Source organism: Adiantum capillus-veneris, chromosome 21 (genome assembly GCF_014529385.1).
Source record: "Adiantum capillus-veneris isolate H3 chromosome 21, ASM1452938v2, whole genome shotgun sequence".
In the NCBI taxonomy this organism is placed as follows: domain Eukaryota; kingdom Viridiplantae; phylum Streptophyta; class Polypodiopsida; order Polypodiales; family Pteridaceae; genus Adiantum; species Adiantum capillus-veneris.
The window spans coordinates 105392323-105403950 of NC_140951.1; positions in this window are offsets into that span (position 1 = coordinate 105392323).

Genomic DNA, 11628 nt, shown 5'->3' on the forward strand with positions numbered 1-11628 from the left:
TGCTATCACCAATCTGTTGGTATACTTGCAATGCCCACCTCTCTAAGTTTTGCCACCACAATATATGCTGCATAGTTTGTAAGGCCCCCGTATGAGGAGAAGCCAATGGTGCACATATATTTGGTGGATTCCAGCTATGCACGCTGATGAGATCTCTACTTTTTTTCCCCTTCGCCGGAATATTCCTTTTTTTCCAGAATATCTTGGTTGGACGACGGCCGGAAGACAATCGAAAAATGTCCGTCCGATGGTCGGTGGTCCATGGTCTTTGGTCGGTGGTCGGCGGCCGGATTTCCTTGGCCGGTGGCCGATTTCTAGGAGGACTTGTCTACCCAAAAGCGGCTACACATGGGCGCATGGGAGAGTCCTACTTGGACTTGGCTATCTAAGGGCGGCTGCACATGGGCGTTTAGAGGCTCCCTTACAACTATATAAGGAAGCCTTTTCATGAGTATTTTGGTAGAATGGTGTGCACACTTGATGCACACAGCACATCCTTGTGTAAGGATTATTAGTCCCTTGTATTCACTTGCTCTAGTTGTCTAAATCGCCATCTAAGCTCTACCTTGAGAGCGCATGGGTGGATGATGCCATCAATTTGTATAGTGTGCTAATCTACTTTGCATCGTGTCTCTGTCTACTCTCCTTGCTACTAGATTCTTATTGTATTCCGCATTTCTTACACAATCTGACTGTTGTCATCTTTGCAACTGGACTAAATGTCTCATCATAATCAAGAACTTTTGTTTGTGCATAACCTTTAGCAACAAGCCTCGCTTTGTATCTTTCCACACTACCATCTGGCTTGCACTTGACTTTGTATACCCATTTTGAACCAATTGCTTTCTTTCCACTTGGCAAGCGAACCAAATCCCTAGTGTCATTCTTCACAAGAGCATCCATCTCATCATCCATAGCTGACTCCCATTCTGATTTTCCAATTGCCTCTTGAAAACATGTAGGCTCTTTATGTTGCACATGTGAAACCAGGTATGCATAATGTGTACGCATGTAACCGTTGTATGTCAATCTATCAACTGGATAACGCACCCTCTCTGATCTTCTCAATTGTGGTGCACTCTTCTCTTCAACTCTTGCATATGGAGGTACATATTTCTCAATATGCTTACTGCCAGATGTCTTCAAATGTGGTAAACCATGCTCTTCATTGAGGCTTTCATCTCATGAACTCTCTTCAACCACTTTCTTCTTGTCTTTCTCGTCTTGCTTCTTATCTCGCAAACGACCGCTCCATGGGTTGACACTTCCTGTACTCTCCTCTACCATATGTGGTCCTGAAATAGTTCTTGTTGATGGTCCTCGCTTATCAACAACATGACGCACATTCTCTTGCTCTTCATACTCATCTTCTATCATCACTGGCTTTGGTTTATACCATGGTTCATGCTCACAAAATCTGACATCTCTACTGACATAAACTTGTCTTGTCGTAGGATCATAGCACTTGTAACCTTTCTTTTCAACTGGGTAGCCCAAGAATATACACTTCACTGCCTTTGGCTCCATCTTCTTTCTTGCTTCATTTGGCAAATGAACATAGCAAACACATCCAAAAACTTTCATGTAGGAAACTATTGGCTTGATCCCATAAAGTCTCTCATAAGGTGAAATTTCATGAATGGCAGTTGTTGGTGTTCGATTCATAATGTGTACTGATGTATGAACTGCTTCAGACCAATATGTTAATGGCATATTCATCTCATTCATCGTGGCTCTTGCAATTTCTGCTATGACTCTATTCTTTCTCTCAGCAACTCCATTTTGTTGTGGTGTGTATCTGCAAGTAATTTGTCTCCTTATGCCTTGTTCACGTAAGTAATCATCAAAACTGTGTGACATCTACTCTCGCCCTCCATGTGTACGTAGGCATTTAATTTGACAACCATTCTCTTTCTCAACCCTAACTTTGAACTCCAAGAATACCTCAAATGTCTCTGACTTTGCCTTTAGAAAGTAAACCCATATCATTCTGCTTTAATCATCCGTGAATGTGATAAAATATCGACAAGCATTTGGTGTAGCATGATCACAAGGTCCCCAAATATCTGAATGAACAATTTTCAAAGGACTTTGGCTAATTCTCCCTCTCTTTGGAAATGGTAAACGAGATTGCTTTCCAAATTGACAAGCTTCACAAACATGATCAAAATTCAATCTGCCAAACTTTGGTAATCCACGTACAATTTGATTTGATTGCATATGCTTTAGTCTTCTAAAATTGACATGACCAATCCTCTTATGCCATAACTCTGCCCAATTATCTTGAGTGGCTGATTTGTTTACATACATACCGCTATGTAAACATGGATCTCTAGCTTCCAATGAGAACAAACGACCTTTCTTTCTTCCACGTGCCAATATCTTGCCCAGTCTGCCTTTGTGAAACTCCTCTATGAAGCAGCCATAACGATTAAAATGGACTTGCAACCCTTGATCTGTCATCTGTCCAACTGATGCTAAATTCTTTGTGATTGAAGGCACATATAGAACATCTCCCAATGTGTTGTATGTCCCGTCTTTTTCTAGCAATGGAACTGAACTAACATGCGTAATCCGATGCATAGTATCATCACTTGTAGCGACAAACTCATCCTCTTCTAGCTTCTCTTTTCTGTCAAACCATTCACCATGATATGTCATATGATTTGTGGCACCACTATCTAAATACCAATCATCTGTATGATGTGGCTCCACCATGCTTCCAACAACATGCTCCATAGGAAATAAATGTCCACTTGATCTATTGTCATATATATTTTGATCATGAGGATTGTATCCAGCAAAGTTTCCTCCATGTCTACCATAACCTCGGCCTCTTCCACCACGATCACGATTTTGATTTAGCTTTGTGTAACATTCTCTTTCAAAGTGACCATAAATGCCACATCTGTTACAATATCTATCTCTTTGAGAATGTACAAATCGTCCACCTCCACGTCCACGAGGTCGGGCTCCCCCCTGCCTCTTTGGCTATAATCATTGTAACTTTGACTTTGTTGGTTTTGCCATTAACCTCTTCCAACATTGTTTCCACGACCATAGTTTCCTCTTCCACCTCTATTGTTTCCACGACCTCTAGAGTAAAAAACCTGATCTCTGGAATTGTTATTTGATGTAAAAGAACCTGACTTGCTTAACTTCACCTCTTCTTGCAAACAAAGGTTTACTAACCCTTCAAAATCAGGCATGTGTCCTCGAACAGATATAGATGTATCCAATGACTTGTATTCCGATCCCAAACCATTCAATGTCACTGAAACTAAGTCATCATCTGGAACTTCAAAATTAATGCTCGCAAGATCTTCCTGTATTTGCTTTATCTCTGTCACATAATCTGATATGGATCTATTTCCTCGCCATACACAATGTAACCTTTGCTTCAAGTGAACTTTTCGTGGTTCTGTATTGGAGTTGTTCATTCTTGCTAGTATCTCCCATGCTTCCTTTGGAGATTGAGCCTTCTTCACATGTGGTATAAAGAAGTCACTAATGCATAGTGAAATCCAATGCATCACTTTCCTTGAATTCTCGATCCACTTCTTGTAAGCTTCTACTCCTGCTTGCCATGTTTTATGTGCTTTAACATGATCTCTATTTGGTTCCAAACCAACCTCGGGACACTCTTGTTCACCTGTAATATAATCCCATAAACCTTTGCCCATGATAAAGTTCTCCATCCTGTAAGACCATATGCTGTAGTTCTCTCTGGTCAGCTTCTCTCCAACAATCTGTGTGATTTGAGTTGAACTTTCTGCCATCTTCACTCTCTCAATTTCTTCCAAAGGATTTTGACAAAATTTCGACAGAGTTTCGTTTGTATTTGGACAATATCTCAAGTGACAATCTCAACCAAAGTCCTCATAAACACTGACAGAAAATCTCTCACTACCAAGGAAAAATCCACTGACTCACTTTGCCACAAACTGACTCAGTATTATGCATAAATACTCTAAAACAATGTCCACATGGACCTGTATGCAAATGCAATCCATACGTTGTCCTGTACCACATATCCATACATCCACCTTCTTCCCATAGTCGTAAACGACATATGAGGTCTTTCGCGGGGCCAGTCGGGGGTTCGCTCCAGTACCTAATCCACCTTGCCAAGGTACCAAAGCTCCCAAGGCAAGGCTTCAAAAAACCTCACTCGACCCTCACAAAGGCTGCAGTTTTCCAAAATACATTAACCGCATATCCATACATAACCACAAAGTACTCAATCTGACAATATAACTGCCTCAACTTCTTCCCACAAACTTTCTTACATAGGCGGCTGTCCATAACAGACCCACAATAACCAAACATAATCTTCGATAACACAATATCATGATGCAAAATCTCTATGTCGCTCTCCAAAACCTGTGTAAATGCTGAATTCTTCACCTGTAACCTGTAAATCTACTGCCGAGTGCAAAACTGGAAATCTCATATGCTTGTGTGAGCTGGCTGTTTGCTGCAAAAAATTGCAGATTTTGACAAATCTAAGTATGCCAATGCTTCCGGAATGCCCAAAAACATAAAGATAGACTCTTGGATCACTGTATTCCGAGTTCGGGGAGGGAGTTATGACCAAAAAACCTCTCTTTTTTGCTGTTTTCCAGAGCTGCGGAAACCTGTGTATTGACTGTAGCTCCTTAAACTGAGCTCTGATACCACTTTGTAGAGTGCGCAGGTGATGGAGAAGGTAGAAAAGAAGACTACGCACACACACCAACACACATTGAGACACACACACACAATCGTTACACTGCAGCAGCCATTCAACATGCTGCTCTCACTCTTCTTCTCTTTTTAACTATTATCCAAAGTATATTTACAACATAGTAAAGTCAGTGTCCAGCCGCCCATAGCACAACGGACATATTCTTTAACATCATATTCTTTAACAAGAGAGAGAGATGTGTGTGTGTGTGTAAGAAACTAAAGAAAGAGAGAGAGAGAGAGAGATGTGTGTGTGTGTGTGTAGGAAATTAAACAGAGAGAGAGAGAGAGAGAGAGAGAGAGAGAGAGAGAGAGAAAGCGATATATATATATATATATATATATATATATATATATATATATATATATATATATATATATATATATATAGAGAGAGAGAGAGAGAGAGAGAGAGAGAGAGAGAGAGATAGAGAGAGAGAGGGAAAGATAGAGAGAGAGCTAGAGATAGAGGTAGAGAAAGAGAGAGAATTAACTAGAGATAGCTACGGATATGGATAGAGAGAGAGAGAGATAGTAGTAGATAGAGAAAGTTGGCGTGAAAGAGTTAGCTTGACTGACCAATTGTGTGAAAAGGACAAAAACTCTCTCTATCTCTCTCTCTCCCTCTAGAAGAAACTATGGAACTAAAAGAGGCAAAGGGGTTTTGCCGCTACATGCATTGTCATGTACACATGGGAGAGCACGTATGTGTCTACCCATATAGGATTTGACCAATACAGATGAGATTTTGACCCGGTGGTCCTGATCTCCGTACACCTCTGGATCGAGGTGTGCGGAGATCGGGCAAGGTTAGAGAATGCGAGGTAGTTTACATTGTGAGGAGTATATATATTGAAACAACATTCATAATCATTGTAGATGGCAACGTCATCAACTAACATGGAGGAAAAGATTGCATGCTCGTGCACGCTCTACAAGTATCAAATCCTGCGCAAGCATAGGATATGTAATGAGCATGTGCACAAGTACCGAGAGTTTGCTAGAGTAACCGTATAGAATCTATGATGCGACTCCTACAGAACGGGCATTGATTTTCGCAACATAACACCTACATCTGAGAGAGAGAGAGAGAGAGAGAGAGAGAGAGAGAGAGAGAGAGAGAGAGAGAGAGAGAGAGAGAGAGAGAGAGAGAGAGAGAAAGGATTATGCGTGAAGGTCCGACCAATCTAGAGCCAAGGATGGAAGCAAAGGAGGGCTTATAGACAGAAGACGACGGCATGGAGGAGATGTTGGATGCCTTCTTCCAGACAAGCGAGGAGAACGCTAACGAAGTAGCACTAGAAGACGTGTGCCTATCTCTTGAAGACATGTTGAGAAAGTAAGCAAGTCATCCAATCTATGAAGGCGCCAAAATATATGTGCTTCGTACTTGTCTGTCGCTTTTGAATCTGCAGTTAGTGTACGGGTGGTCAGATTCTAGCGTCACTGCTGTCTTTAGGTACATAACTTACAAAAGAGATTTTCCAATTGCAATGGTAACGTGCTTGGGAAGCTTTTAATTTAATGTGGCTTAATTAGGTTGTTGCGGGAGCAACTACTCTCGACTGGCAATGAAATGCCCCCCTCTACAGGCTAGACGCAAAGCGACTATTGACCTCAGTTATCTTGGACTACAACAAAATTCATGCATGTCCAAATGATTGCATTCTTTTTCGCAATGAATTCGCAGATTGTCTGTCATGTCCTAAGTGCGGAGCAATGCGCTATAAACAAGATGCGGTTGGCGAGTCAGTGCCAACTAAAGTGTTGCAGAATTTCCCTATTATTCCGAGGATAAAAAGCATGTTTCATTGTGGTTCTATTGCAAAGTTGATACGGTGGCATTCTACGAATAGATCCACTGACACAACATTTAGGGTGCCCGCTGATTCAAAGGCTTGGAGGCACATTGAAGATACCTGGCCATATTTTAAGAGTGAACCACGCAATTTGCGTTTGGGCATGGCAATGGATGGAGTTAATCCATTTGGCTTGAGAAGCTCGTCCTGGAGCACTTGGCCTGTGTGCCTTGTCAATTACAACCTCCCGCCGTGGCTTGCCATCAAGAAGGGTCATTTGATATTAGTCTTGATTGTGCCTGGTAAGTTGAAGGCAAAAAACATGGATGTTTATCTAGCACCACTAGTTGACGAGCTCCAGGAGTTATGGCATGGGATTGACATAGCAGATGCGGTTGAACCAGCAGGACAACATCATGCAAGGATCCATGGACTTCTTATGTGGACTATGCATGATTGGCCAGGATACGTTGAAGCTTCTAGTGATGGTGGATGATTTATAAAATTCTCGCTATTCGCAAGCACTTTGTGTAGTACTGAATCGTGTTTTAATATATGTAGGGCTTACAACTTCGGGATACAATGCATGTCCAACTTGCGGGCCCTCTTTGGATGTGCGCTATTTTTCCTCACTTTGAAAAACAATTTATCAAGGCCCCCATCGTTATCTTCTAGATGGCCATCACTTGCGCGAAGGTCAGCTTGGTCGGGTCAAATGTCGTCCTATGCATGTACAAGAGTGGCGTTGCCGATGGGAGCAACATGAGGGGCAACCTGTTCCAGGAATGAAACCTTTGTCCATTCTCCATACGTTGCCGTACTGGGGTGATCTACTTATTAACCATTTGTTGGATCCAATGCATATATTCAAGAATGTGGGAGAGCTCCTCTGGAAGGCAATCATGGGAATGAAAGACAATTGAGCTTCACAAGATTATTTGCAGTCAGTTGGAAAGATGCCAGAGCTGTGGCCTTTCACCAACGCAGCGGGCCAAACAAAGCTTCCCAAAGCACCATGGGTATTGCTGAAAAGCGAGGAACGACAAGTTAAAAGGGTGATTTCAGAGTTCAGGACGCCAACAAGATGCATGCGATGTCTCAAGACAGCATTCACCCGTGACGAGCAACTGTCAGGACTGAAATCGCACGACTAGCATAATTTCTTGTAATTTATTCTTCCAACTGCGATCAAGGGGTGTTTAACGGAGGAAGTGCGGTCCTGCATATACAAGATTTCAGAGCTAGTGCGGTGGATCTCTTCCAAGGAGATACGAGAGGAATCCATTGCGATCGCAAGGGCTAACTCCATTGAGGCAGTTTGCATTATTGAGAAGTATCTACCCATGAGATGCCTAACTATCCAAATGCACTTGCTCGTCCATGTAGTAGATGAGGTTGTAGTGGCAGGTACAATCCACAGCCGTTGGATGTTCTTTCTAGAGCGGTTCATAAAAACACTTAAGGGGTTTGTTCGCCAAAAAGCGCGTCCAGAGGAGAGCATGGCAGAAGGATGGCTGGTGCAAGAGTCTCTTGTCTTGATGACCAAATTTCTATCCATTTCTGACCCAGAAATGCCTCGACTATGGAGCGATGAGGAGGATGCAAGATTGGTGGGAGAGGAGCCGCAGGGGCAAGGGGTGCCGAAGAAAATGGACGACGCGATGCGAGAAAAGATCATGAAGTTCTATATACTAAATTCAGATCCGATGCAAAAATGGCTTGAAAGCTACGAAGAAGAGAAAGAGAGACGCAATAAGGAGCGACACGATGTCAGGCGAAGCCGAACGACTAGAGGCTTACCCTTGCCAGACTGTTTCGCTCCTCTACTTGAATTCCCTACAATGGCATGGTTGGACAAGACAGTGAGAGCAGCTCGACAGATCGGAGAACCCATATCTCCAGAAGAGGAAGAGCTGGCTATTGGATGTGACTGGAGGTATCATACATACATGGCACTGTGGTCGCATGGAAAGCATTTCACAACACAACAAATTGACAGCAGAAGAAACACGTTTGACAGTGGGGTAATGGTTAGTTTCATGCAAATGAGTAGGGCCAGTGCCAGAGACACAAATGAGAGCACTAGCAACCTGGATTACTGTGGTATGGTGTCAGATATCTTGAAAGTCAACTTCAGATGGTTTGAGATGTTTTTGTTGGATGTGAAGTGGTTCAAGGTGATTACTTCTGAACGCAATGCAACGGTACGTAGAGATGGAAACAAGCTTGTGCAGATAGATTCTACAAAGGTTTGGACAGATGCGAGCGACACGTTTGCTCTCCCCGAACATTGCGAGCAAATGGTCTTTGTACCGGACTCTCGAGAGCGACAATGGTGGTTTGTGGTTTAGGTTGCTCCAAGAAATAAACAAGTATTTGAAGGGCAAGAGCTCCTGGAGGAAAGTCGGCCAGACGACGCAGATACTACTGTGACATTAGATGAGATGGACGAAGGTATGGCAGAGGAAGCTGACAGATATACGAGGGATGACGCAGACGAGGCAGATATGACACTTGTAGATGAAGATGCAATGGATGAAGACAATCCGCCAGAATGAGTTGGGGCAGAGTTATGTCTGCAGCAGTTAGAGATAGACGATGATACGGTGCAAGATCTTATTGATGATGCCTCACTAGTTGAGGCATTTAAGTTTTTGTGTGAAGATATTGATTTAAAATTAAGCTCTTTCTTAATTTAAACAAAGGTGTTCTGACGCTTTCTTTTACTTTCTTTGTGCAAGACTTTAGTATGCAGACCAATCGCCAGATCCCGCTTCTATGAGTGCGGATGCATTTATGGGCTTCATCACACGGATGACGCCCACTCAAATGGCATATGCATCTCACTATTGGATAGTTAGAGGTACGGGTACCACGCCTCCGGGCTTCACACCCGAGGGTCCGATGCCTATGGGTACAACGCCTGTGAGGTCTCCCATCACGGCCGCTTTGACACCTAGGGGTACGGCAGAGGCGCACTCGCTGATCTCGGCGATCGTCAGGTGGAGGTGGTGGTTGCTTTGGAGGAGGGTCCACAGATGCTTCGACCCCTCCTCGCTCACGACCCCCGTCCTACCCAGGCACACCTCTCGACACACCTTTTAGCACACCTTGGACACCTTAGGAGGCACACTATCCTAGTGCCTCCAAGGTCTATACTGTACGAGCAGATGGATGAGTTGACATGGATAGAGTCGGGACTGAGATGAGACAGCGGGTTCGCCAGCTCGCGGAGCTGCAGTTTTCTACCACCATTATGACATCTTGGCCTAATCAGGATCGCAGCAAAGTCAATTATATAGTGGAGACCATCATGAGAGAGTATCAGCCTGCTCTGGGTTCAGAGGAGCTTTTGAGGAGATGGATCACGAATGTTGCACGGGACACCATGAAATATCGTCAAGATGTAGCTCGTCGAGATTTCAGACAGGGCTGGCCGAAGCCTTTGAGCATCTCACACGAGACGTGGCAGTAGATCAGGGAGGATGAGCAGACAGCGGACACGAGATTTAGATAGTAGCGTCACGCCAAGAGGTACGTAGGATGACCATGGGCACATCTCATCTTGGCAGTGGAGGCTTTGACACCTTTCGCTATGAGTTTGTGAGTTTCCAATCCAATCCTAGCTATAGTATTTCTTTTAAAAAGCGATGAATCATGTATTCTTAATTACTTTGGTTTTTGTATAGACCCAGAATCTTGCAATGCATCGAGCCCCGACACGCCAGGAGGAGACAGGTGGATATCGGAGAGGCATTTATGAACTATTGAATGATCTTGCTGCCGCCGCAGGAGAGCTTGTAGACTAGGAGGCCTTAGAGTCTCGCTGATTGATTGAGGTGAAACGTTTGATCGAGACAAATAATATGTGTGAGTTGATTTAATTAATTAAGTATATGTGAAGTAATATCATACTAATTTTGTGACTTGTCCCTTTATGTGCAGGCTATGACGCGTGAGTCATGATCAGTGGATTTCTATATATGTTTTGTGAGACACAGACACATCTCTGTGTTTCTTTCTTGTATAGACATGGTTATGGTTTTTGGTCTATTGTTTATGGACGTCATGGTTATGGTTATTGTTTTCTTTTATTGTTATGTTTAACTTTATGGTTACGGTTATGGTTATTGTTTTGTTTATGGTTATGATTATCGTTATGGTTTTGATCAATATGGTTATGGTTATGGTTATGGTTTTAATTTGGTTATGGTTTTGCACAAAGTTCGTTTCATTTCTGCCATCAAGTTGTGCCTTAAATGTGAGATCCTACATGGATATCATGTAGGAGGCGTATACATATGGTTTTTTTTGAAAAGTTTATGTTAAAATGAAGGGAACTCTCCCGAAATTTCTGCGGGAGCACGGTTGATTTTGGTGTTGCTCGCTTTCTTGGGTAGAGGACAGGCAGTTTGGATGTGGCTGTGTCCATCTTTTCATTGGGCACAGGCCAGACTGCCTGTCCTTTGCCCAATATTTTTTTTTTGATATGGTCGTCGAAATATGCGTCGATACAGGTGTCGAAATACGTGTCGAAAACAGTTGCCTTTCGACACAGATATCGATGCGTATTTCGACGATATCACAGGGACGAAGATTTCGACGCAGTTTTCGACGCCTTGCGTCGAAATCTGCATCGAAGGCACCTGTTTTTGTTGTAGTGTTGTCACCTTTTATGGTCATAAGAATGTAGCAGGATGTGGCGAGACATAGCCATTGAGAGACCCATTCTTGGCCAAGCACTCCTCTTGTTGAATCTATCAATGAATAGCCATGACATGGAACATGACTGATTCTAAATGGGACATGTGTTCAAATTCCATGAGTACCTAAATCTTTAGGCTCCTTGGTTCGCTTTAGCGTAGGCATGCCAAGGAGCCTCCAAGTCCGATGGGGCACTTCATTGCAGTCTCTACCTTCATCAATGAGAGTGATACATTGAACTTTGACTTTTCTTTCACTTTGAAGTTTCACTGCAATGCTTATTGTTGTCATTGTGGTCCTTGAGTTTTCATGCTTTTACTGTTGCGCTCATAATATGCCTTGATTGTTGCGACGGGACTTGTGACTTTGGTGGTGGGCTCTAACTTTAAGTTGGGCATAA